Source organism: Pteropus alecto, unplaced genomic scaffold, assembly GCF_000325575.1.
Source record: "Pteropus alecto unplaced genomic scaffold, ASM32557v1 scaffold78, whole genome shotgun sequence".
Taxonomy (NCBI): domain Eukaryota; kingdom Metazoa; phylum Chordata; class Mammalia; order Chiroptera; family Pteropodidae; genus Pteropus; species Pteropus alecto.
Window position 1 is genome coordinate 7,502,483 of NW_006443124.1, and position 26,741 is coordinate 7,529,223.

The 26,741-nt window shown below is 42.3% G+C and overlaps 1 protein-coding gene across 2 annotated transcripts in view; it reads left to right on the top strand.

Annotated features, from left to right (window-relative positions):
- The window catches only part of SPOCK1 (SPARC (osteonectin), cwcv and kazal like domains proteoglycan 1), a 456,569-nt gene that overhangs the window by 163,531 nt on the left and 266,297 nt on the right, over positions 1-26,741 (top strand). The window lies entirely within an intron of this gene.

Genomic DNA, 26,741 nt, shown 5'->3' on the forward strand with positions numbered 1-26,741 from the left:
GGGGTTCCCAAGGCGGGGCTGAGAAGACAAACCGCCTCATGACAGGTGGTCCCTCACCACTGCCGCCTGGAAATAGGGGTTCTGCTCAACATTCTGGACAATGGAGCCATGCTTTTTTATTATTTAAAGACAGCTTTTTCTTTCTTCTCAGCTAGTTGACAGCTAGCAATTTAAATGAGCTAGGTTTATGGATGGCCGCAAAAATCCTCCTCACTCACACCTAGTATCTATCCATTAGGTACCATGCAGCACTTTATGGCGGGGGCAGCGAAGGGACAGCTCATCAGACTCACCCCAGTGGAATGTTATGATAGAAAAAGAGAGGAATAGATACCTATTTATGTGGCCTTTGGAAATGCAGTGGGACAGGAAGATTGCTTGTAACATATGCAGTTACATTAAATGACTATTAACCTTCACTGGTTGTGAATGTCTGGTGAATATGTTATGCCTGTTTGTGTTGTGTGGCTTGAAAAATTAATGAGACTTTTAAAATAATCAAATAAAAAGTATTTGTTAGTGTAGGTTCTGGTGAGCTATCAAAACAAACTAGGTACAACTCACAAAAATAAAGTGTCTGCCGAGAGGGAAAAAAATTTAAATTGTGGCGGGGGTGGGGGAATTATATCTGTGAAGATCTTGGAAGCTAGTTTCATCTGATGGAGTAAAAGAAGAGAAAATAAGCCTATTATAACTTGGTTTCATTTGTAGATTGTGGCTTGGTGAATACCTCTTTTGCCATAAGTGCATCACGCTCTGGAGGAAGGAGGCGGCCAGTGCAGGAATGTTTTATTTCTGTGGATGTCAGACTTTTCTCTGACCTGCTACCTTGTAGGTTGGTTTGCCAGACGTGGTGAAGAAGGGACCTTCTGACTGAGCCTTCACTTCCTAAAACAGGACGTTTTGAAGATGTTCTTTTGACAAGGCCAGTTTGACTCTCCTGAAGGTTCAGTCACACCATTATACTTTTTTTCTTTTAACATTCTCACCTGACTTTCATGAAACCACCTTCCATCCATTTTTGAGACTCACCTGTTTTTGATATGCTGAAGCCACAGTCTCCTCAGAATTCCACACTACACCGAAGCAGCAGCAGTTCAGGTTGGGGGTGAACCCTTGGAGCTCCTGAAGGTCAGAGACCGCGAGTTCTCACTGCCTTTATTCTTTGGCCATGAAGTAAGTGGGACAAGGATTTCATTGTAGGGACTAGGAACAAAGGCTGTTTCTGCTTCCCATTTTAACATTCTTACAAAGCCCTTTGAATTTATCTAGCTATAGCGGGAGCTGGGGATGGAGACAAGGGCTATAGATTGGTGATCCGGGAGCCTGTAGGACATCACCACTCACCTCTGCCAACAGAGATGCCCCTTTGCTTCAGCCAAGCAGTACAGTGAAGGAGCAGTCACGTTATGCCCAGAGCCCTCTGAAAAAAAGCGCGCTGCTTGGTCTTCCTGGCTGAGTGACCATTCAAAGTCCTTATCAACTTGGAAAAAAACATAATCCTCAGAAGGACTCAGAGTGTCATCCTCTTACATAACATGACACTGTGGGGGCTCTGGCTCTTTAATGGATCTCCTTGAAAGGCAAGTAGATTTATTCTCCGGTAGGCACACAGCGGGCCAACACTGAGGATAAAAACCATGTTATTCTAATTGTTAAATGAGAAAAATGACGTGTTGTGAGTTAGGCTAATTGATCTGCAGAATTCTGGTTTCCTGCAATTTAAGACTCTGTCCTGGGGATGAATGAAACGTTCAGAGGGCAGAGGAGTGAGAGACGAAAACTGCAGGGGAAAAAAATGTAGTTAGAATAAAGTTTGGCACATATAGTTCTGAATTCCAGGATTTCAAAGCAGCGGCATCTTCTAATGCCCTGGTGGCCATGGCTAGGTTGGTTGTTATGAGCTGTGAGAGCCCTAGTCCAGGTCGTGGGCTTGGGAGTAGGCAGAGAGGGCCGTAAACCTTCCAGGTTCTCCAGCCCTCAGCTCTTCAAGACTGAAGCTTCGCTCTGAGTTTTCTTGATATCGAGGACCAAGAGGGAGGTCTCATGACATAGTTGAAAGAAAGAATCACTCCAGTTGCCCAGGAATGAAAAATGGCAATTCTTTTTTGAGAAGAAGATTGGCTGTAGCTAGCCGAGCCTCCTGGGACTGCAGCCTCACCTCTCAGAGGGTGGTCTGCTTCCTCCAGCAGCTTTAGCCTCACTGGGAGCTTGTAAGAAGTACTGACTCTCAGGCTCTACCCCATCCCTCCTGAATCAGGACCTGCCATTGAGCCAGATCATCCACGATTCAGAGGCACAGTAAAATCTGAGAGGCACAGAGGGACAGGTGTGGTACCTGCATTCTTGCAGCAAATCTTTGTGGGAACAAAGCCTAGCCACCCTGCTAGTGCTGGACACAGTGAAAGGAGACACTGTGCCTGGCTGCAGGGAGCTTACCGTAGAGAAGGCAAGGAGGCAAATAATCATAAAACGAGATAAACTGGTCTCGTAGGTGTATTCAGGAGAATCTCAAGCTGTCAGAGCAGCAGGAGGCCACCTGGTGTGCTCTGGTGGCAAGTGTCCTAGCATGGGAGTCTCCTTTTCCTCCCATGTAAAGCAGAGGGGATCCGAGGTACAGTGCTCAGACTCTCAGCTTTTGTTTCCTAGTATACAAAAATGTGGGGGTTGGCGGAAGCAGTGTCTGCTTCACAGGACTAAGATCATTCCATAAAGTATGCTGACATCTTATTCTGTACCCCAAACTGAACTTGGTGTGGAGTTGAAGACAGGCCATCGCTCATAGCCTCATGGGAATGACAGTTGGTTTGAAGAGGAAATTACGGTCCAGTGGAATATGAATGGGGGGTGGATTGAGGATTAGCATTGAATTCTGTCCAGGGTGAATCTTGGAAGGCTTCCTAATGGAGAAAGATGGATTTTTAGCTGGGACAATGCAAATGTTCATTGACATAGTTCCAGCTCTAGCTTTTCCAGTTCTTTGTCCCTCCCAGATCTGTGTGTGGACATCGATAAACTTCTGTGGTGGAGAGTAGGGGCCCAATGGAGTTGGCAGGGCTAAGTAGACAGATGAGGGTTCTGATTTTAGAGAAGCTGCAGGATTTCACAGTCATCTGGGTTTGGTGCATACAGCAACTTTCCCAGTGTTCCTGAAGACAACTTATTTTTGCTGGGTATTGAGACTCAGCTGGGGCATATGGGTAGACAGATAACTTTAAATGTGCTAACCTCACTAAAGCCAAGCAAAGGTGTGGAACTAGCTGGGGGTGTCCTTTGAGCCTCATTTAATGAGCACCTGCTTGGTGCTGAGCTCAGGAGGAGATGGAGTTGGGGAGTAAAAAGAAAATGGAAAACGTGGTCTATGTGCTCTGAAAATTTTAGGTATGACAGGATCCTATATGTCCTTTTACATAGAGCTGGGCTATAAATCAATAGCCAGAGAGTCTATCTGGCGTTAACAACAGACATGTGACAAAGATTAATACTCCCTACCTTTCATAGAGAACAGCATGTGTATTCCAGGCATTGTGCTGGGTACTTTATCTATGACATTTCTAATTCCTAAAAATCTCCAAAGCAGCTTTTATTATCCCTGTTGTACAGGTTAGGAAAGTGAGCCTCAGAAAAATCATGAGGGGCAGAGCTAGGATTCAAAGACAGGTGTGTCAGAGGACAGTCCTATCTTTTTTTCTACAGTACCATGTGTGAATTTTAAATCAAGCCCAGAGAGGCTGGTGGGGTTGCTTAGTGCCAAGGGGAAAGTGTCAGCAGGGCTGGATTTTGAAGTTCTTTGAATTGTTATCAGAGAAGTTAGGCTCATCCCAAATCGTGTGAGGGAATGATGTTTTCTTGTCCTGTTCACCTCTGATCAGTGACTTGACTGGGTGCTTGTTAAGTGAAACAAATCAAGCAGAGGAGATGAAGTGGGGACTGCTTGTCGGCAGAGGCTGTGGTGAGCAGGGGGCCCCTACGAACCTCCTCATAGCAGGCTGTGGAGGGGCTCAGGAGAAAAGCAGAAATAGGATCAAAAGGATCAAGTCCCAGGGCAGGGAAGCCTGTGGGGTAGGGCTCAGAGCCTGAAGCCAGACTGAAGTGAAGTGATCAGGAGATGAGGCACTCCCTTCTGAGAGAGAGGCTGGATGTCTACAGGTGAGCTGGGGCAGGATCCATGTCTCCCTGTGGGAGCCTCTGACAGTTCTATTGCTGCATCTTCTATGGGAAACATTTGCAAAGGGGCTCTTCATTTCCCCTAGGATGTGGAGTCGCTGAGTCCTGCAGTAAATGACTGGAACTGGCCAGGAAAACTGTTCCTTTTCCTGTCCCTCGTGACTACAGCCCCTCGCTCCAAGGAGCTCTGGGAGAACTGCAGGGAGCAGTCTGTAGGGCAGGTGGGGTCCTGGACAGGTGGTGGGCAATAGCTTGGGTAGACTCGAACGATCCCTTTCCAGAGCATCAGTGTTTGTGCAATGTGGCAGTGTGTTCTGGGAGTTTAGAGGAACAGGGTCAGGTTTATTTTAAGGGGATAGAAGGGAGACTGGAGCCTGTGATTCTCTTTCTGTGGTCATTGGACTCCAGGTGCTCAGCCTGCTCTCTGATCATTTCTAGAGACTACCTCTTGCAGCAGGTGAGGCACCAGATTCAGCAGCAAGATGTCACGCTGAGCTTTGCTCTTTCTCTCTTCTGTTTGATTCTCTTGTCAAAGCCTGCCTCTGGTCTGGCCATACCTCATCCCTGCTTCAGATGACATGACTGTAGTCTCCTACCAAAGGGCTAATTGAATTGACTAGTTTAGCAGGGACTAGTTTATGTGTTACCTCTTCAGTTATCCAAAGGCATAATGCCTTATACTTATTAAAACACACACGTTTCCACTGGGATCTAAGGAGAGACTCTTAACTGTGGAATTTCAGGAACTGTGGAAAGTAGATGGCAGGAGCACATTTTGGTCCAGGATACATAGGCTCTGCCTTCAGTTACTCCCATGTAGGTAGAACTATGTTCCTTTTATGTCAGACTTTGCCCTTAATCTAAGAGGCTTCAAGGGGAGGACAGTAACTCAGGGTTCTCTAGATTGGAATTTACATCTATCTGACAGTAGAAAACAGGTATGGTCCAGGTTCATTGTTGTCATTTGGTAGCCTTGCCCTTCAGACCCTCCCATTAAGTGAGTGTTTCTCCAGCAGTATTTGCTCCTCAAAGAAGGCCTCCAACTACAGATGAATATCCTGTTAGTGGAATATTTATCAGGTGGGGATGGGAAAGAGAAGGTCGATTTGGGAGCAAAGAAAGCATTTCTCAGATCCTCATGACTTTGAGGGCTCCTTTGCTACTTCCTGTGCCCCTTCTCTGGCTGCCAGAAGCGTGGGCCATGTTGCTTCTGAAAGAGCACAGATTCCCAACCCAAACCATCAAGGCCTGGTGGGTATGGGCTCCTGTGCTGGCACTTCTTGGTATAGTCTATTTTGTAACATAGTTTCTGTATTTAGATTAAGGAGAAGAAAACAACGACAAAAAGTCTTGTTCCTTCTTCTCACTGGTGTGGTGAGAAAAGGCCTCAAATATTTATAGAGTGGTTTTCCTGAGAGTTTCAATGATATTCTGGTTTATTCTCAAACCTTCTTGTAGAAGGCGCTGATTGGCTGAGGAATGATGCTCTCATTTGAGTGTCACAAGGATGAAACTGTGTGGACATGTGACCCTCTGAGTTCAGGAGCCAAATCAGAGCAGAGCCAGGGCCGGAACCTGGTCTTTGGGACCTGGCCACCTCACAACTCTGACGGGATGCTGCCCAGAGCCAAGTGTTGTGAACTCTTTCAGTGCAGTTCTGCTGCTATAGAAATTAAAGGGAGTCGAGTTTGAATATTGAACCATATCCTAGGGCAGGGGACCCCAGCCTCCAGGCTTTGGACCTGTACTGGTCCATGGCCTGTTAGGAACTGGGCTACACAATAGGAGGTGAGTGGCGGGTGAGCCAGTGAAGCTTCATCTGTATTTGCAGCTGCTCACCAGCACTAGTATCACCACCCGAGCTCCACCTCAGATCATCAGGCATTAGATTCTCATAGGAGCACAGGTCTCTGGTGCCAAAAAGGTTGGGGACTGCTGTCATAGGGGGTTTCCAGGCATTTTTGGAAATGAGATGTGTCTACGATCCCTTTGAAAAAGAAGTACCCAAAAGAATTGGGATGTTAATGCAGGTACATGTCAGGCAGTGAAAGGGGCTCCACATTTTCGAATAGCCAAGCACCTGATTTTTCTGGTTTGGGTATTGAAGTGGAAGGCTAACTTTTGTCATACAGTAACACGTAATTAATTCAGATGAGCTAAGTAAATTAGGGCACAGGCGTACACTGAGATACTAGGCAGCCACTAAAATGATGGTGTAGAATATTTAATGACATGGGGAAAAGTTCATGCTTTATTAAGTGTGAAAAGCAGGTTACAAAAGAGTGGGTGCAGAATTATCCTATTTTCTTGTAATTGAAAAAGTACAGAAAAAGACTGACAGGGCAGATATCAAAATGTTAACGGTGGTTCTTCCTGGATTTCAATTTGCAGATAATTGCTAATTTTTCTTTTTTTGTATTTATTTTTAGTATATATGTGATATTTCTCAAATAATAGGGGGAAAAGGCAATGAAAGTGTGTGTGTGAGCACATGTGTGTGAGTGTGTGTGTGTGTGTGTGTGTGTGAGCACGTGTGTGAGTATGTGTGTGTGTGTATGTGTGTGTGTGTAAAGATTAGATGAGAAAAAGAGGAAAGGAGTAGATACCCTGAACTTATTTAAAAGTATGTTTGATAAAATTCAGATTTAGCAGAGTGAGAATAACCTTATCTGTTCTATAGGAGAGTTGTAATTACCAAATGAGAATATCCTTTGTAAAAAAATCTAAGGAATCAGCATTTTTTAATACTCTCCAGGTTGTTTTAATATATAGCCAGTCTTGAAAACCAACTGTTAGCATAGGGCTCAGGAATAGACATCGGTTTGGAGTCACCCTCCTGCTTTCTTCCCCACCCCCAGAAAAAGAACCTAGGATGGTGCTTAGCACACATTAAGTGCTTCAAAAATGGTCAGCCATCTTTTTCTGAAGTCAGTACTTTATTTCTGGTTACCATAGAATCATGACATTCTGAAGGAAATGGGAAAAATAACTTTGATGTTGTCCCTTTTGGATTGCTGTGTTTGTTAAACCAACACCAGAGGTTCTATCTTGTGGCCTGAGAGATTAGTACCCACTTTGAAACAGGTGCTTTTTAAGATGAAAACAACAAAGATTTTTAGACTCGTCTGTAGGTTTGATCGTGAATGAGAGGAGGGTTCCCTGAGGCCCATCCACCTGGGAGAAGTGCCTGAGTTTGAGAATGGAACGATCCTTCTGTTACCAACTATTAGCGCCAAATTGATTTTAACGTTGTGTCTTACCTGCACCTGGGGGAGGCAGCTTTTTCTCATGTTCGGTGTCATAGCCTCTCACTTCTTGGGTTGCTTGTGCAGTATTTCATGGACATTACTCAGTAGAAAATAGCCAGTAAATGTTCACTAAATTATTAATTCATTAAGGAATCCATTAAACTCTTGGTGCTTTGCAATGATTAATGATGGGGGCCCATCCTCCATCTGAACTGTCACACTCAGGCACAGACTCCCACTGCTGTGGAGTGAAGCAGGGCAGGGATGGGGGAAATGCTGAATAATGGTTGGATGACACAGCTATAGATTTTTTCTGCAAATTCTCCTTTCGTCACAAAGAAAGCTCTGTGAAGGCCAGCTCATCAAATATATGTTACTGTTTTGATGATTAATGATTCTGGCATGTTCATCTACCTTATTTTCTTCAAAACAATTACTTCAACTGTAATCTCCTCTGGGGAATTGCTTCTTCTGGTTAATAAATCAGTAGACAATATGAAATTCTTAAATGAAGAGGACACTAGTATGGTTCCACCTGGGTGCCGTTGTGCTGTGGTGTTTGTAATTGCAGTGAGGTTTGCTTGCTTTTTTCCTGAGCTGAGAAAAAGGCTTGGTGTCGTCCATTTAAATGGGAGGGTTGGAAGTTAATATTTGTAGAGCCCTCCCATGCCAGGAGCTGTGTTAAGTACTTTATGTACATTTTCTCATTTAACCCTTTTAAGAAAGGTAATATCATCCCTATTGTACAGAATTGGCTTCAAGATGTTTAGTAACTTACCCGAGGCACACAGCTAGTGAGTGGTGTAACCTGGATTGAAAACCCAGGACCCTGGCTCAAAAGTCTATGCTCTTTCTAGGCTTTTGTGCCTCTGGGGTTATTATGCAAAAAGGCAGGAATTTTCATGTGAGGGTTCCTTGATAACTAGATTAGTGATATCTCTGTGTAAAAAGGGACAGTGACAAACAACTGTTTACAGAATGCTTTCAATGCGTGAGCCCCTTTGGTGAAGGCTGAACTGACAAGTGATGGGTTGGCTCTACTGTCTGAGTCCCTACTACTTGGCAAGCATAATACCAGATACTTTGCCTGAGTTTTCTTATTTAATCTTTGTGATAACCCTGTGTTAAATGCCTATGTGATAAGTATCAGTACCTTTAATTCACAGTTTGGCAAAGAAAAGTAACCTGCTTGAGTACATAGATTTTGAGTGGCAGAACCAGGATCTGAACTCATGTTTGAGCTGCCTATAAACAAATAATTGCTGTCGGTGGGAATCATGCCATAACATGCTTACTCCATGGTAGAGGATCAGTGCATTTAGCAGACACTTATGTTGTGCTTTCTACTTGTACCAAGAAGGGAAAGGAGCAGGCACACCTAGGGAAAATAGCAATTGGCTGAGAAGGGTAGGAAGGCTTCTGGAGGAGGATATATTTGATTTGGTTCCTAGCTGGAGGGAGGTGGTGGAGAAGTGGTTGATGAAAATCTAGTCCTCCTGGGGCAACCAGAAGGGGCCCACAGAGGGGTAACATGCTCCCCGTCGCCCTGGGCAGGCGTTCTGGTGGCTCTCTGCCATCCTTCTTTCTAATTGCCCACACTGTCTTCCTGTGGGCTCCCTGCTTCTCCCTCTCCTCTTGCCAGGAACAAAGTTGGAAAGCCTTTACCATTAAGAGTCTCAGAGTTATGCAGAGGAGAGAGCTGGATGCCAATGGAATAGTTGATCCTTTATTTCTTCCTGAAGATCGATCTTCTTTTAGATGACATTTTTCCTTAAAATGGAATTGACATTTTTTGTTGTTCTGGTATAAAAGTAATTCATACTTATTACAAAAGAATCAAACTCTTAAGAAAAGCACAAAAAAGTAAACAAACAACTATAATCTCACCACTTGGAGATAACCAGTTAAAATTTCATTTGTTTCTACAGTCATTTTATTTTAGTGTATATGTGAACACACCTCTCACTGTCTGTTTTTGAATATAATACTGTTTCACAGTCTGCTTATTCTCTTAACCATAGCCCTTGGTCATCTTTCTATGTCAATATATTGAGATATACACCGTTGTTTCTAATGGCTACTGAGTGCTTCGTTGAATGGTTGTACAACAGTTTTTCTTTAGATGGTATATTGGTCAGGGTTCAGCTAGGAAAATGGAAACCGCTTTAGGTATTTTCAGTGTAGATAATTTAATAGAGAGTTAGTTACACAGGAGATGGAGGAGGTGAGAAGAGCAGGACATTGTTCTTCTCTTGGGCCGGGGGCACGTGGGAGGAGGTGGCGGGACCACAGGTCAGGGGCCAGGACCATGGCGAGGGCTGCCTATAGGGATGAATGTCTACAGGAGCTTGGTCATGCAGGAGACACAGTTACTGTTGGGGTGCTACTGGTAACAGAGAAAGGGATAAACACCCTGGACTCCCCCTGTTCTCTGCCCTGTACCTCCCCTTGGACAAAATGGACTTGCTGCAGCCAGAGGGCAAAAGAGTTGAGATGTGTCTTTTCGTCTGACACAGAGCAGAGGAAGAGCAAAGAATTGTTCTGAGAGCAAACAGGCAAATGACTAGCATGAAGGAACTGGACAACTTAGTCCAAAGGTTTTTTTGTATGCCTGAAAAACTTAGTAGTGCTATCTTTGTAGCACTCTTGTATGCCCAGCATGGGGGAGAGTCCAGTTGGAAATGCGAAGAACTACAGACCATTATCCCAGCTCTGTTGTAAAGCTCAGCAGGGTGAGAATAACAGTGCTAACAGCTGTTTTTTGTTGAGCATTTACTAACCACGAGACACCATTATGTATTATCATTTTAATCATCATGGCTCATAGAACTGCATTCTATTTCTTAACACATCTCATTCTGTCATTATATAAATGTATACCTTGTTTAGTGCAGGACGTGTTCCTGGAGACAAACGTACTCATTGAATCAGCACTTTGCAAGGTCATGGTTCCAGGCCCCTGCAGCTCTGTGTTCTAGTCTTCAGATGTTGCAGTCACCCTTCGGTGCAGTCTCATGAGATTGTGCCCAGTGTCTAGCTACGTTTACTCTGCTCACCATTCCTGACAGTTGTGGGCTAGTCCATCCAGGCTGCCCCGGATTTTATGATGCCCTCCCTAGTCACCAGAGTGGTCACCAGTCTTGAAGGGTTCCCTCATCTTTGCTCCTTGTGTTCTGGAAGTTTTCGTCTGTAAAACTTGCATTTTATCATCAAGTGCCAGATTTTTTTTTGTTACACACCTTTTGCTAACCATTATGGGTATAACCCTTGGTGAGTAAAAACTGTTGACCAGAGCACAAACTCCATGGTGGAAAGAGAGGCCACAGCAGAGTAAACACACTGTGGAGCAGAATCAATTCAGTATTGTGTGGCAGGACACTCGCTGGCTGGGGCTTCGGCTGTCCAGAGTTGTTTTCCCTGGCTGGGAGCAGAGGTAGCTGCTAGAGGAAAATAGATACATATTAAAACTGTATTGCTGCAGCTTGTGTGACTGTATGTTTTCGGTTGTTAGGAAAGGATTTCGGAGGAAGTGGTTAAGTGGATGGACATCCATTAACGAAGGCCTGCTCCGTGCCCGGCTGTATGCCTCATAACAAGGACCAGGTCTTTATGTTTTTTGATCATGATTGTATCTCTAGCTTCCTGCACAGTACTTGAGAAAACAACAAATATTTACTTGGGAGTGAATACACAAACTGCCATATAAACTATCCCCATTTTACAGCCAAGAAAATCGAGGCTTCAAGAGGCGAGATAACCACCAGGTACTAGAGTTGGATAACGATGGGTCCTGCCTGAGACTTTTGTGTGCACAGTGTATTCTAAGACTACTCAATTTTCCAGAGAGAGTCAACTAAGGAATACATAGCGGTGCAAGCATGGGTGGAGCCAGGTTTTGTGGGGCCTGGCGCTTATACAATGTAAGACCTCTCTTTATGAAAAAGGACATAAAATTATATACACAAACTTAGGAGTAAAATTATTCAGGCTGAGAAAATAAATCATCATAAAATTAAAAATTTTAAAAAGCTGACACATATGACAAACATGACCCAGTCCAGAAAAGATTTATATTGCAAATTAATTCTCTGACACACCTCTATTTTATGCTCTTTGGTTGTCTTTTTATATGACATTAATTTTGTAATATTTTCTACAAAGAGATTAGAAAGATAATTCAGTTTTCCCTCTAGCATGGCTGATGAAATTTGTTTTTTATTTTTGATGACTGGAAGAACAAAGCACTGACTTCTCACACAGATGTATTTTACTCACCATTTATGATGTTGTACCCCTCAAGCACAGGGATTCTAATTAATTCTAGGTCATGTGACTCCCACCAAGAAATAAAAGAATGAAGTATACACATTTATAATTGTGTATGCTGCATTCTCAAAGATGCTCCCTTTGAGAGAGAACTTCCTTTTCGAACAGGCATTAACAAGCATCATTTTGCACGTCCGATGACTGGGGGACCGTTCCATGGCCTAGAGTCTGTCTCTGTGTGTTTCAGATCTTGTTCCTTCTCCACCCACATGCTTCCGGTGCTGGGCACTGTAGAGCATGTTTCTGGCCCTGACATGACATGACTTCTTGCCTTCTTCTTATGTGTTACCATAAATGGGAACATTCCTGAAAGTTATCCCCATGCCACGATGGATGGCAATAATTTTCCCTGTACATAGAAGTGCCCCAAATGGCATAATTCATCCAAGTGAGTTCTTTCTGAATATAGCTCCACTGATTCCTCTTAGTTGGATTCTAGTGCTCATTGGAACAAAGTAGAGTATGACAGAGGGGGTCATGGCATGGAAGGAGGCAGAGGTCTTAACTGATTGTGGTTAAAAGATCTAACTTTTACACATTTTAATCAAATGAATATTCACATGAACACATTACAGGGCCTGTTCACGTTCGAGGAGGGTCCCTGAGGCTTATTACCTTCATAGCACACCTGCCTCGAGCCCAGGGGAACGCTGGGTCCCTTGGGCTGCCTTGGCTGAAGTTTTCATTGGATTTGTGCTGGGTGTGAAGGTGGTAGGACTGGGAGCACCCTGAAGGGAGGAGCCCTGTTTTTATAGTGCAGGTCATAATTAAGCAGTCAGTGAGTAGCACAGCCAATGAGCTAGAATAGAGTAGGTGATGGGAGTGGCCATCTTGACATTTGTTGAGCACTTTCTGTGGCCTGGTACTGTGCCATGAGCTTCTCCAGCCCTGTTTCAGTGAATCTCCCTGTTATGTGTCAAATTTTTGGTCCCAGAAAGATCTGTTGACGTTCTAACTCCTGGTACCTATGAATGTTCCTGTCCCCCAGTTCTGCACAGCTAGGCTTGTGTCTCACTGGTTACACTTAAAACTGCTGAACTGGGCAAAGCAAGTGCCTTCCCTTTGAGGGCCTTCTCGAAGGCTGTGGAGACCAGAGTGTTGGGAAGCTGGAGAGGAAAGGCGACTGCCGCAGGTCTTGTGTGCGGCTGTTAACAAGGGTTTACGGCAAACCTGCTGTGTGCCAGGGTCTCTACAAGGTGCAGAGATGAACAGAACATGATTCCTTACCTACCTTCAGTGCTAAGTGTGGATTCAAACATATGAACATCAAGATATAGCTTCTCATCGATAAAAAGACTTAAATAATTTTTTTTTAATTATCAATGATGTTGTCTTTCCCATTTTCAATAAGTAAAGGCTTTTAATGTGTAAATTTTATTTTCTGTGCTCTTGTTTGAAATTCCTGTTTCATGATTCAGTAACAGTATTTTCAACCACTTTTATTTATCGAGCGTCTATCTTATACCAGCCCTATATCTATTCAAGACTCTGAAAATAGAGTGGTGAAAATGAGTGGAATAATCCTAGCCTTGTAATTCTCCTGTTCTATGCACTGGGCAGGTGACAGAGTGGGAAACAGATGCACTATTGTCGCTTAACCTTGAATCATGAACTCCTAATGGATGTGAGAGTTCATGGACACTTTAGAAGGTATACCAAACCCTTGAAATGATTTGTGGTCTGTGTATGGGTGTAGATATGTCTTTTTATTCTTGGGAGAGACTATGTAGTTTAATTAGATTTTTAATGGGATCTAAAACAGATTTAAAGGAATCTCAAGGTTAACTCATTTTGTAAAGTGAATCTTCTACAGTATGCATGCCCTCACAATTTATCTATTCAGAACTATTTAAAAATCTAACTTGATTTTTCCCTTTGCTTTACATTCTGATTTTAAAAAGTCTCATTTCCATGAAGTAGGGCTAGCCTGAATTTCTGTTAGTCTGTTTATAGATCCTGTGGTAATATCCAGTAGTAAGTTCAGGGCATTTATAAGGTGTCTCTTCAAGAGCTGATTCAATTTTTTAATGGTTGGAAGCACATTGTTTTAGAAACATGACCCTCAGTATTGTGGGCCCCCTAGAGTAGGCTTATGGATGTCAGTCACCTTACTTACAGCCTTTGCCATCCTCCCAGCATTTAAATTATTTGCCTATGACTCTGAAACACTACTGTTTCGAGAAAATTTGTGAATCTAGACTTGTCGAAATACAGGCCTGAAATCAGACTGGTTTCCTTTATTTTCTGGTTATCTCTTCTTATGTACAGGAGATTGTGTAAGGCACAGAATCATCTTTCCAACATAAGTTTAGTAAACTGTGTGATTCTTCTTTCTTCTGTGCCCTGAGTAGTCCTTGCCGAAAACAAGAACACACTTAGAACAATAATGACGAAATACTGAGTATTCTTGCTGATAGAATTCCTAACAGTTTTCATCAGACTTCATACCTAAGAAAAAGGAAGTGAGGAGATACTGCTTTAGTATTTACTATTGTTCCAGAATAGATCAGGGGGAGCCAGTAGTGGAGGTGGAAAGGAGGTTCATGTGGGGCTATTCCTGCTCCTGAAGGCGCCTACAACCAGTGTTGGCAGAGAATGTTACTATGTATAGTCCTGCCCCACATAGTCCCCCTGTGGCTGTCCCAGATGTACATATTAGGATTGTCATGGATGCCTCTTAGTTGATAAATTGCTTTGAGTGACAATAATCACTGATGGCTCGGGGACAGCCATGGGCAGATTTAGGGGGTCTGTTCTTTGATCAGGTATATAACAGCAGATCCTGAGAGTGTGAGTAGAGAAGAGTCATCTCTCTTTGTTGGGGAGGGAGGTGAATTTCCTTGTGCATGCTCTGGACATCCCAGGTGGGGGTTCCAAGGCGGTAAGAGAATCCAAAGGAGGCATGGATAAGAGAATGAGGGGTTAGTTAAGGGACTGGAAGTTTCTTAAAGATATGTCCCTTTCTTTCCTGTTTGACTGAAGATGAGGCTTATCTTTTTCCAAGACCTCATAGTCTTAGACTAGACTCCTAAAGAAGTCACTTTTCTCTAAGGAACAAATCCATTGGCTTAGGTGCGCCAGAAGAAACTAGAAGGGAATTGACCCTTGAAAGCAGGTAACTGCTCCTAGTAAAATTTGTGTTTATATGGCTTTTTGCTTAAGGACACTCTCTAGTACTGAAGCATGGGGGTGGTTAGAAGTCAATAAAAAAGAACTGTGCTATTAGTGAGTTAGGAGTTGGAGGACAGAGTTCAGAGCTGCCAGAACAACTGGAAAGTGAGGGAGGAAATTTCAGAGAGGAGGGCAACCACATAAGGAGGAACATGAAAAGCATTGTTAACGTTGCCCAAATCATGACTGACATCTGAGCTCACATGAACGGGGGAGACTCCAACGTTGCCAGCAGAGAGCAACAGCTGAACAGTGGAAGGAACTGAGAAATTTTAGCTGATACCCTTGGCAGGGGAAACTGAGTTTGGAGTTTGAGTCTAGCATAGACAGTTTGATAAAACATATTCATATTTTCAAAAAAAAAAGATAAAAGAATCCAGATCCTCTTAATGTATCCTACATAGTATTCATTACACAATAAAAATTACTAGAAGAAACAAGAATGTATATATAAACTATAGCTAAGAGACAAAGCAGTTAAACAAACTGACCTTGAGATGAGCTAGATGTTGGAATTAGGAGATAAATACTTTAAAGCAATCATTATAAATATCTTTAAAGATTTAAAAGACAAGGCAGTCTAAATGAATAAACAGATTAAGGAATCTAAGCAGAGAAATGAGAACTATTTAAAAAGTGAAAATCCCAGTGTTGAAATGTATAGTACCCGAAATTAAAAGTTTATCAGATGTGCTTAACAGCAGGTTGGAAATGGTAGAAGAAAGAGCCACTGAACCTGAGGTTAGACCAATTTAAAAAATATCCAATTTGAAAAACAGAAAAAAGATAGAAAAAAATTAGCAGCATCAGAGACCAGTGGGACAATATAAAGTTGTATAATACATGTGTAATTGGAATCTCAAAAGACAGAGGAAAGAAAGTGGCAGGAAAAATATTTGTGAAATAATGTTCCTAAAATTGGTGGAAAAAAATCAACTTATAAATACAGCACGGTCAGCAAACCCAAAGCAAGATAAATATACAGAAATCTGCCCTTAGGCAAATTATAGTCAAATTGTTAAAAACCAAAGAAAGAGAAATATTGAAAGCAGCCAGAGGGGGGAAAATGACGTATTACATACGCTGAGAATAATGGTACTAAAAAACTGACTCCTTACTAGAAATAATGGACACCTGATGACAATGGAACAATATTTAAAGTACTAAACGGACACTAAAAATAAATCTGTCAGTTCTTAAATCTGTATCCAACAAAAATGTCCATCAAACATGAAAGTAAAATATTTTAGTGAAGTAAAAACAGAAACTGTCACCAGCATAACTGTACCACAAAATGTGCTAGAGGAGATTCTTCAAGTTGAAGGGAAGTGACACCAGATGACAACACAGATCTATAGGAATGAATTTTATGTATGTATATAAAATTTATAGGATTGCTTATGTATATATTTTTCTTTTCTTCATTTATTTAAAAGAGATATGGATATGTAAAACAAAGTAAACCACTGTATTTGGTTTATGATGTATGTAGAAAACACTTACACACACATTCATGTATATGAACATCAACAATTGCCCATAGCGACAGAATAGGGCATGGGATAAATGGAATTCTTTTGTTTCTTACACAAAATGGTACAATATGAACTAGATTGTCAAGGATAAGTTAAGGATATATATTGTAACACTATATCAATCATTAAAAATAAAAGTAAAGCAAAATATATAGTCAAAATAGATAGTAGGATTAAAAGGTATACTGAAAAATCCAATTAAGTCAAAAGAAGGAAGAAAAGGAGAATGAGAGTATTAATGAATAGATGGAACAGAGGACACGAATAGGAAAATGTCAGACCTGAGTCTACCATATCAATTACTATATTAAATGTAAACAAACATTCTTATAATAGGTAGAGATCGTCGGATTGGACAGAAAGGGAAGATAACTAAATGCTATGTGTAAGTGGCCCACTTTAAATACAGAGGAATGTATAAGTTGCAAATGAAAGCATAGAGAAAGATATGCCATGTAAAAAATAAGCATAATTAAACTGGAATGACAGTGTTAATATCAGACAAAGTAGACCTCAAGACAAGCAGTTTTCCCTGAGATAAAGAAGGACATTTCATGATAATGAAAGGGCCAATTCATCCAGAAGACCTAACAATTATGAATGTGTTTGTTCTTAATAACATAGCTTTAATATAGTTGAACAAGAACAGACAGCTAAAGGGAAAAAGATTCTTTATCATAGATGGAAATCTCAACACAGCTCTGTCAGTAATTAACAGAACAAGCAGACAAAAAATAAGAATACAGAAGATCTTTAAAACACTATCAGCTATCTTGATCTAACTGATTTTTATAGAACACTCCATCCAGCAGAACATATTTTTAAATATATTGCCAATAAAGACCATCTTGTGTCATAAAATAAGACTTAGATTTCAAAGGATTGAAATCTTAGAGTTTGTTCTCTGACCACAATGGAACTAAATTAGAAGTCAGGATTTTAAAGAATAGCAAATAAATGGAACTTATGTCATGCTGTGTCTACAGTTTCCACAGGAGCCCTGGGGAGACACTTCTCTGTTGTCTAAAGCAGAAGGACACCTTGCATTCAGGGTTGGGTCTGGTCAGTCCATCATAATGAGAGGAGAAGACAATGACATTTACCAAGTTCTCACTGCTTGCATAGCTATCTCTGCTGAGACTGTACACTTAAGTGACTTACTCAAATTTCATAGGTAGTAGGTGGGAGAGCTGAGATTGGGGTCTCGTCTGTCGGACTCCCGAGGCCCTTCTCTGGACTATATTAAAGTATGGTCTCTAGTCATAGGTATGTCATTACATTTCCTTTCCTGATGAGACTGTGGTCTTTTCCGATGAAAATTTGTCCATTGTCTACTCTTCTTGTAGCTGTCCTTTTTCCATTTTTTATAAGCGTTTGTCTTTATTAATATTAAATATGCACAGAAATCTTCTTTTGCACCTCAGCTGAAGATCTAGACTACCTTGGATCTAGTGAGGTAACCCCTGACATATATATATACATACACACACACACACACACACACATATGCATATGTGTGTACACAAACATACATACGTATATATGCATATATATTGTACAAATAATATATAATTGTACAAGTGATACACAAACATACATATGTATATATGCATGTATATTGTACAAATAATATATAATTGTACAAGTGATATATACTTTGGTCTTTTTTTGAGGTTCACACAAGCTAAAATTCCTTAAGCGAATGTGTTAAAGTTCATTGGGATTAGCTCTGACACTCATCCTTTTGCTAGAGGGCTCCATTTCCAACCCTGAAAGCAGGGTTTCCTCTTGTCAGGAAGCCTGTGGTGGAGGCCTGTGGTCTTCAGTCTGTGTGCTTCATCAAAGCCCGGTTCCTGGGTCCCTGCCACATGAGCCTGTGACAGGCTTCTGTGTGGTGTTGAGTACACTTTTTAACCTGTCTCCTCGGGATGATGAATCATACTAGTGGAGGAGCATCAGCCACCTCCACCAGCCCTTCCAGAGGAGAGCCTTAAACTGGGATTTATCTGTGCTTGTCACAGATGAGTGCTGTTTACTTACGAGGCCTGCATTAGTGTCAGGCCAATGGAAAAGGCTTTCCATCTACTAATTCACCAGATAGCACCTGTCAAACAGTGCTATTCATAGGCAGAGCCAGGAACACAATTTCACAGCCTGGACCCTCCTTTAGTTCATATTCAGTCAGCCATGCCACACTGTAGCTGCCCATCACAACTTCTGTGTTTTCTGGGCACCGCTCCTGGCTCCTTTGCTCATAACTCTCAGAACTAGAGATTATGCACTTTAACTCAGTGTAGGCCCTGCATTTGAATCCTGACTCTACCTCTGTCTACCTACATGACTTGTGACATTTCAGAAGGCATATTGCCTTTTGGTGCTTTAGTTTCTTTAACCTCTTAACAGGAATAACAATAAAAACTACCTTTCTGAGTTGTTCAGAAGATTCAATAGGTGATACATGAGGAAAAGCTATTTGTAAAAGGAAGTGATGCACTATTGTGCATTTATTGTTTTACATCTGAATGACTTCACTGCTACTTGATATAAATCAGACTGCATCCAATGATACTTTTTATTTTTTCAGTAAAAAAAGCATTATCTAAGCATGTTTGGTCAGTGAAGTTTAGTCTACCCCCAACTTCCTGATGCTGGCATTGTAAATAATGTTTACAGGTGAACTTAATTAGGTGGGGGAATATGTAGCTACTTTTGCAAGTACTGGGACCTTTAATTCTTAACCTCTGATGCATCTGTAAAATTGTCAGAGATGATGGACTTCTGTTTCTTAAAGAAGTCGAGTATGATTCATTGGTCTCTGTGGTGGAGCTCCTTGGATACATTAGGTTTGATGAAATACAGACAAGACCATCTTTGGTTGAAGGGAATATTAGCTCTGTGCCATTGTTAGTGGAGCTCAGAGGAGGAAGGGCGGAGAGGAGGGGCGGATATAAACCTTAGTGGAGGTGGTAACATTCAGGCAACTGGATGACAACTGAGTAGAATTATGTGAAGAACAATTATTGATTTATGGCTGCAAGAGATGTAGATGTTTATTGCAGATTATTGGGGAAATACAGAAAAGTATGAAAAACAACAAAAATAACACCTATATTGTAGCCATGCAGGTAAATTTTTGTTGTATATCTATGTATTTATTCAAAGTGTTTACTGCATGCCTCCAACGGACCAGGTGTGGGGATACACCAGTATCCCAAGGGAAGTAGAGGAAGACAGACAATAAACAAGTGATAAATACTACAGAGAAAAGTAAAAGGAGAGAATCAGTGCTAGGAATAGTGGCTTGTGGGGATAAAAGAGAAATTTAAGAAAAAAAATAATAAGGAAGGACTCATTTAAAAAGGACAATTGAGCAGTAATCTCAAGAAAGAGTAAGCCATGTGGATAACTGAAGAAAAAAACATTTCAGGTGAGAAAACAGCTTATGTAAAGGTTCTGAGGCAGGAGAATGCCTCCTATGTTGATGCAGCAGTGTGGCGAGTGTGGCTGGAGCAGAGTGAGCAGAAGGGAGAGCTGGAGAGTAGAAAGAGCAATGAGGGCCAGACCCTGCAGTCTTGGTCCCTGGAGCCTTTTTTCTTTCTCTCTGTGATGATGTTTGTCTATAGAACCCTGCGTAAGAATGCCAAGTGATATGTGAAAATAATGAGAAATTTTAGCTTAGAATAAGGGAGGCAGTAATTCCATTACCTCTTCCTTGTGTTTTAAGTTGAGCTCATATATGCGTGGGCAGCATGTTGTAGTGGAAACAGCGGTGTTGGCATAGTAGGACTTGCATTCAAATCTTGATTCTTTCGTATCCAGCTCTGTGACTTGGCCTTTGGGCACATCATTTAGTTTCTTTGAGCCTCAATTTCCTCATCTACAAAACTTCCTTGATTGAATTTTTGAGAATGAGTATATATATGTGGGTGGGTGGCGGGGAAGAATATGAAATAAGATTAAACATTCAGTGCCTCAGTCATACTAGTTATATTTCAGGTGCTCATTACCTGCATGTGGCTGTTGCACTGGGCAGTGCAGAAGACAGATCATTTCCATCATCACCAGAAGTTCTATGAGATAGCGCTTCTCTAGAGCAGGGGCAGACCCCTACTCATCCTGAGTGCTTGTCTACGTGTGTGGTGAGGGCGAGACTATCTTTCTTTGTAGTGGTATTTCATTGTGCTATGTCTGGACCACCATGATCTGATCATAATCACTTTGGGGAGTGGGGGTGGGGAGTGGGATTTCTAAGCCCCAGGACAGAGTTCCTGAATCAGAATTTCTGAGGGCAAGGGCAGGAATCTCTTCACCATTTTCTCTGGGATTCCAGTGCAGGCTAAAGTTTGTCATTTGAGGCTCTTTGAGGGCACTGTCAGAGTTAAGGCATGTTGTACCCCTGAAGATGCTCCAATGATGTGAGCTACAGAATTGCACAAAATTATTACTAATTGCATATTGCTTTGGTGAGTTAGTTTCCTTCCTCCTGGTCTACTTGAAATTAGGCTAATTTGTTGGGCTCTGTTAACTCCCCTGCAGATAGTATTTCATGTGCTTTCATAAAAGCTGTCTACATGTTATTTGTACTTTCAACGTATTCCTGAAATGAATAATATTTTGTGTTGGTTTATTAGATTTATTTATGAAAAATAAGCCCAATACCCAAAGGCCTATAGTAGACAATGAAAAAAAAATCCACAAACCAACCACAGAATTGAATTAAACAACAGTGGCCATAGTTTTCTTACAGAAACATGCCAGATGGGCAGCAGCCACAGGGGATTACTAGACCAAGAAGATAAACAAGATTAAAATGAAATTATTTCTCATTCCAAATCAGAATTTTCCATTGTATTTGTAGCAACAACTCTGGGAGAAATACAACCTGTGAAGAGTTTACTGTCACGGTGCCCGTTGTGTGCGCAGTGATAAATCAGTGGATTTATGGATTTAATTTTCTCTTTCTATCTGAAAATATGAATTTAAAAGTTAAGGTGTGTATCTACAGGTAGTAAAATACCATTTTGTTCTTCCTCACTGGCTGAGTCTTGCACAGAATTAAACTCACAGGAAAATCTTGTTAAAGATGGGTCGATTCATTATGCCATAGAGATTCATTTGCAGGTGACAATCCTGGCTATGTGTTCAGTTCTGCCAGGGAAGGACTGCGTCCTGACAGCTATTTGCTCTGGAAGATGATGGGTGACTTGACTCAGCGGTTTCAGGTCATGTCTGCACCCATGGTAGCTGTCCTAGCATTTTGATCTGGCTCACCTCTACCTTTTTTTTCTTAAAGCCATACTAGTGAGTAGGGACAGCATAGAGTTTTCTCATGGAACCATGCTGCTTTTCTTTTCCGGAAGCTAAAAAGGGATTTGGGGGTTCAGCTTAAGATGATTCCCATTTGAAGCTTTCCTTAGAGGTAATTCAGACTTATTGGCTTTCCTCCACCCAATTGCCATCACTCGTTTTGGACAATGTCCCTACTCATACGTTATTCAGAGACTGCCGCTGTGTTAGACTCTTATGGTTGCCAAGAGAGTGAAACCCAACTCAAACTAGCTTAAACACAAAAGCCAAGTTATGTTCCACATAATTTTAAAGTCCGGCAGTGGGTTTGAGGCGGGGCCCCTCCAGGGGCCGCTCTCGCTTTCTCTTCATCTCTCGGCTGCAGCTCCTTTGACACATTGGCTGTATTGTCAAATATGCTCTTCTCATGTGGCTGGAAGTGTGTTCTGGGGAAGTTTCAAGACAGCTCTTTCTAACAGAGTCCTGTGGAGGGAGAACCCTCTCTCTCCAGCATCTGTATGCAAACCCAGAGAGGACTCTTACTGACCCGTGGGGTCTCATGCCCGTTCCCGGTGAATCACTGGTGTGAGGCAAGGCGGGTGAGCTCACGTGGTCCGGCCCTGAGTCATGTGGCCTTCTGCGTGGCTGGGAGTGTGGTCAGCTGGGCCGGAACCATAGTTAAAGGGTTCTTAAATGAGAAGAGGGGTAACCTTGTGGGACAGATGTTCACTTCAGCACTCCAAGCAGAGCATCTTCAGGCCTCGCTCTAGTTTTTGTCTGTAGTGGGGGGTCCTTACACCTCAGTCCACCCCTGTCCCAGGACAGGAGAACGCCATCCTTACCCAGCTGGGTTTGGCTCTGGCCTTGGCCTATAAAGCAACCACTCAGACATAAACCTTCAGTTCCCACTTCAGTGGTGGTGGCCTCCCTGGTATTGCCATGGAAACACCATGATATCAGGGCCTAGTCTGGCTTATAGAATTTACTGGCCTTCCAGGTGAGAGAGTTTGGGTTCAGATCTTGCCGGTGACCTTAACTGGCTGTGTGAAGGCAGTTTTCTGAGCCTTGTTTTCTTCATCTCTCAAATAGGGACAAAATTATTATCTACTTTATTAGGCTGTTATGATCATTAAATCAAAGTTGGCTTGGAGAGCCCATTGCCTGGCACCTAGTAGGTGCTTTGTAAACAGTGGCTTTGTAACAGGTGCTTTGTAAACAGTGGCTCTTCTCCTTGCCTCTGTCTTCACTCTCCCCATTGCTGAGGCAGATGGTATATCTCTTGTTCTTCCTTAGGTTGGCAGGTAGGTTAGGGAGGTGCATAGCATGTGGCTAAGCATGTGGATTGTAGAGCAAGACCACCTGGAGTGAATCCATACTCTGTCTCTTGCTAGTTGTGTGACCTTGGGTTGGCCACTTAACTCCTCTGGGCTTGGGCATCTCATTTGAAGAATGAAATAGGAGTTTATGAGGGTTATGAGCTTGAAACAGTGCCCACACTTTGTAAGTGATTAATGCGTGCATTGTTACTGGTGCCAGGGCCAGGTTTCCCTTGTGCCTCTCTGGCTTCCCAGACTTGTCAGAGTTGAGACTGGGACGATGCCCCTTCCTCTCCCTGACTGTGGGGTTTGCCCATCCAGTGGTTCACCCGGTGCCAGAAAAACACATTCAACATGGGAACGTTTCCCTGAAAATGTCTTTTTCTGGAAGAGAATTTCTTTATTTCCAACTAAGCAATGACCTGGCTAGATCACATAAATACAGCAGGGACTATTTCTATGTTTCTCATCTTCAAACTCTTTTATTGGGTATAATACGTATGTGCACAAAGTGCCAGTAAAATAGACTGATCTCCAAGTGAGCACGCCCAGGCAACCAGCACCTAGGTCCAGACACAGAACATGCTAGCACCCCAGAGGCCTGACTCGTCCGCTCCTAATTGTATTCCTTCCTGACTTCTTTCCCCTCTCTTCTTCCCAGAGGTTACTGCTGTTGTAACTTTTCATTGTACATTAGTTTCAACCTTGTTTTTGAACTTTATGTAAGCGACATCATCCAGTTTATATTCTTCTGTGTCCGGTCTTTTTTCACTCGGTAATTATGCACGCGATGTCGTCCCTGTTGTAATACGTAGCAGCAGTTCGTTTGTTTTCGTTGCTGCCTAGCATTCTGCTGGATGAACAGGTTTACCCATCTGCCCATGCTGTTGTTGGATATGTGAGCAAGCGTGGCAGTTTATGAACTTTCTTATCTGTTACTTTTTGCACACCTGTACTTGCGTCTGTTGGACAGACTCGTGGAGGCAGCACCTCAGTGCCACACTCGCCAGCAGCGTGTCAGAGTGCCAGGGCCCTCGCATCTTTTCTTATACTGGGCCTGGGGATCGTTTACTATTTTAGTCCTTCTGTATATTTTCGCCTAGGGGTATTCTATTTTGGGAAGTGCCTGTTCAAATCTCTTGCCCCTTACTTTTAATTGAGTTGTCCATCTTTTTCTTATTAATTTATATAGTCTTTATATATTCTGGATGCAAGCCATTTGTTGGTTTTAAATGATGCAAATATCTTCTCTCACTCTGTGGCTTGTTTCTTTCACTCTCCTTATGGTGTTTTTTGATGAGGAAGATGCTTTATGAGTTTTCTTGTTTGCATATCATTTCCCTTACGTATTTTAAAGCAACATCTAGAAAAATGTGGTTTCTTGCTCTTGTTGAGTGGAGTGTGCAGCAGTCTGTGGCCTTGTTCTGGCTTCAACCAACGCATCTCCAGCTGGGAGACTTGTGTTTCTTCCTCCCGAATTGCTTTTTCTTTATGAGGAAACAAAACCTTCACTCACCTTTGCCTCTGGCTTATATGCTAGGGTTTTTTCCCCCTCTTTATTAAAGACTCTAAGTTACTGACTTTTCGGACCTGTTTTTAGACCATGGAGCCAGAGAATGCTGTATTTTAAAGAAAAGCAACAGGCCAATAAATCATTCCCTTTATTCTTTTTCTCTTAAAATGGTAATATGATGGGCGGGCTTTGAAAAGAATTAAAAATGCATGTAAGTGAGAATCATCTATTAAACAATAATTCCACTAATTACGGCTGCTCATTATGAACATTAATCAATCCTTTTGTTAAGCACTTGACACGGATTACTTCATTTGGACATTGTAAAGTCTGTAAAGTTGGCCCTGTTAATAACCTAATTTTATATATTGGAAAAGCGAGGTTCCATACTTTTCCAAGGTCACACAGTCAATGAACGTTGGAGCCAAGATTTAGAGTAGGCTCTGTTGGACTCCAGAGCTCAGTGCTAGCAATGATGCAGCCTTGCTTTTTGCAATTTGGATCAAGCCAATCAAAGCACATTTCAGGCCTCTTGCTATGAATAGTTCAGTACTAATGAAAAATTAGGTAGCTTCTCCTTGCCCAGTTCTCCATCTCAGAAATAAATCAGTAAGACTGTCTCCTTGTGCCTTTTAAAGTTATTCAATTTCTCTTCATTCTGGAAGGCATTGCATCTTGTTCCCCTGGTGCTATCAGGAGGACCTGGAAGTTTTGTGTAAAATATGGTGATCATCAGAGTTTAGCAACAACCTGGTCTAAAATCATGTTTGCAAAAATCATTGAGAGTCCAGATTTCCCTTTTAAATGTAGTCTGATGTCCAGGCTTAGCAGCAAATAACTGCTCAGTCTCAGGAACCTAGGAGAGGCCAGTGATTAGAGTCTTTGGCTGCTTACAGATCTTCTCTCTATCCATTGATTGAAAACCTTTTCTGTCCAGCCCACTGACCAAATTCTCACAGCTATGAGGGTGGGAATTGGCCCCGGTTGGGGAGATAGGACACTCCTAAGAGAAGCATTAAGTAGGATTCAGGATGCCGCGCTGGGCTCTCTATGTTGTGGGCAGCTTATTATCAAGACTTGGAACAAAGTTGATGTGGGTATGTCCAAGGGTCCCCGAGTTTCTTTGATTCTTGGTTTATGGCCAGAGTAGAGTAACAGCTGCCATTACCTGGTTCTTTCAAAATGTCAATAGCACTGTGCCTTGAGTAGCACAATTTTCCACAGTTGATTTAGAAGCTACCTCTACCTTGTGGAAAGAGAAAATCATACAGAAGCTGGGGCCGGACCTGGCTCCTTCATGCTGGCTGAAGGAGACACCCTCAGTGCTCCAGGGACTATAACAGTGGGAATGTTGTAGCTCAGTGACCTGTCATTTGGAGGTGAGTCTTGCCACTTCTCTCCTTAACCAGAGGGTCTTGTCTTATTGTGCTTCTACTTGACTATTGATTACCCCTTGCAAAGGGACTTCCCTTTACATTTAACTTGAAAACAGTATTTTCTTAATTTTATGGCTTGTGACTTCCACCCGCCCATTGCTTCTCTCCCCATGTAGGTACCGCCTAAAGCATAAACAGCTGTGTTATGAGTAATTTTCCACATTGTCCTTTGAACAATTTAGCAGTCATGAAGGGGCCTGGGAATGACTGCCCTGGCCAGAACCAGCCTTCCATAGACACAACTACAGTGGCAGCATGAAGATGGGCTGTTTAGGGAGTTCACAGCTTAATAATTGCTGAGAGCAATTTGCTTCCTCTCACTAGAGTCTGTGTAGAGACAATTGCAGAAACTTTTAGACGCATCTGAGAAAAATCTTGTCCTTGGAGTTGGAGGTGAAAAAGAAAAACATGCAGTTTCATTCAGTGGTTAACTAATTCCTAAGAATTTATGTTTTTGCCCATTGAGGTCTTGGGAAGACATTTATGAGTGTATTTTTTTCCAACTGGGTAGGACATGGGAGAAAGAAAGTCTCATGGATCCTCTTTCCCAGCACTGTCATTCCCAGGAAGTGTCACTGAGTGCTGAGGCAGAGGCAGGCCTCTGTGCTGTAGGGCTTTCTGTACGGTGTGGCTCAGCTTGCCTCCTGGGAGTTATGACGGGGAGTCTGAGCCCAGAGGTTGGAGCATGTGGTACAGCACACATGGACCATCCTGGGGCTGGGCCCCTGGCCGTCTTTTCCTCA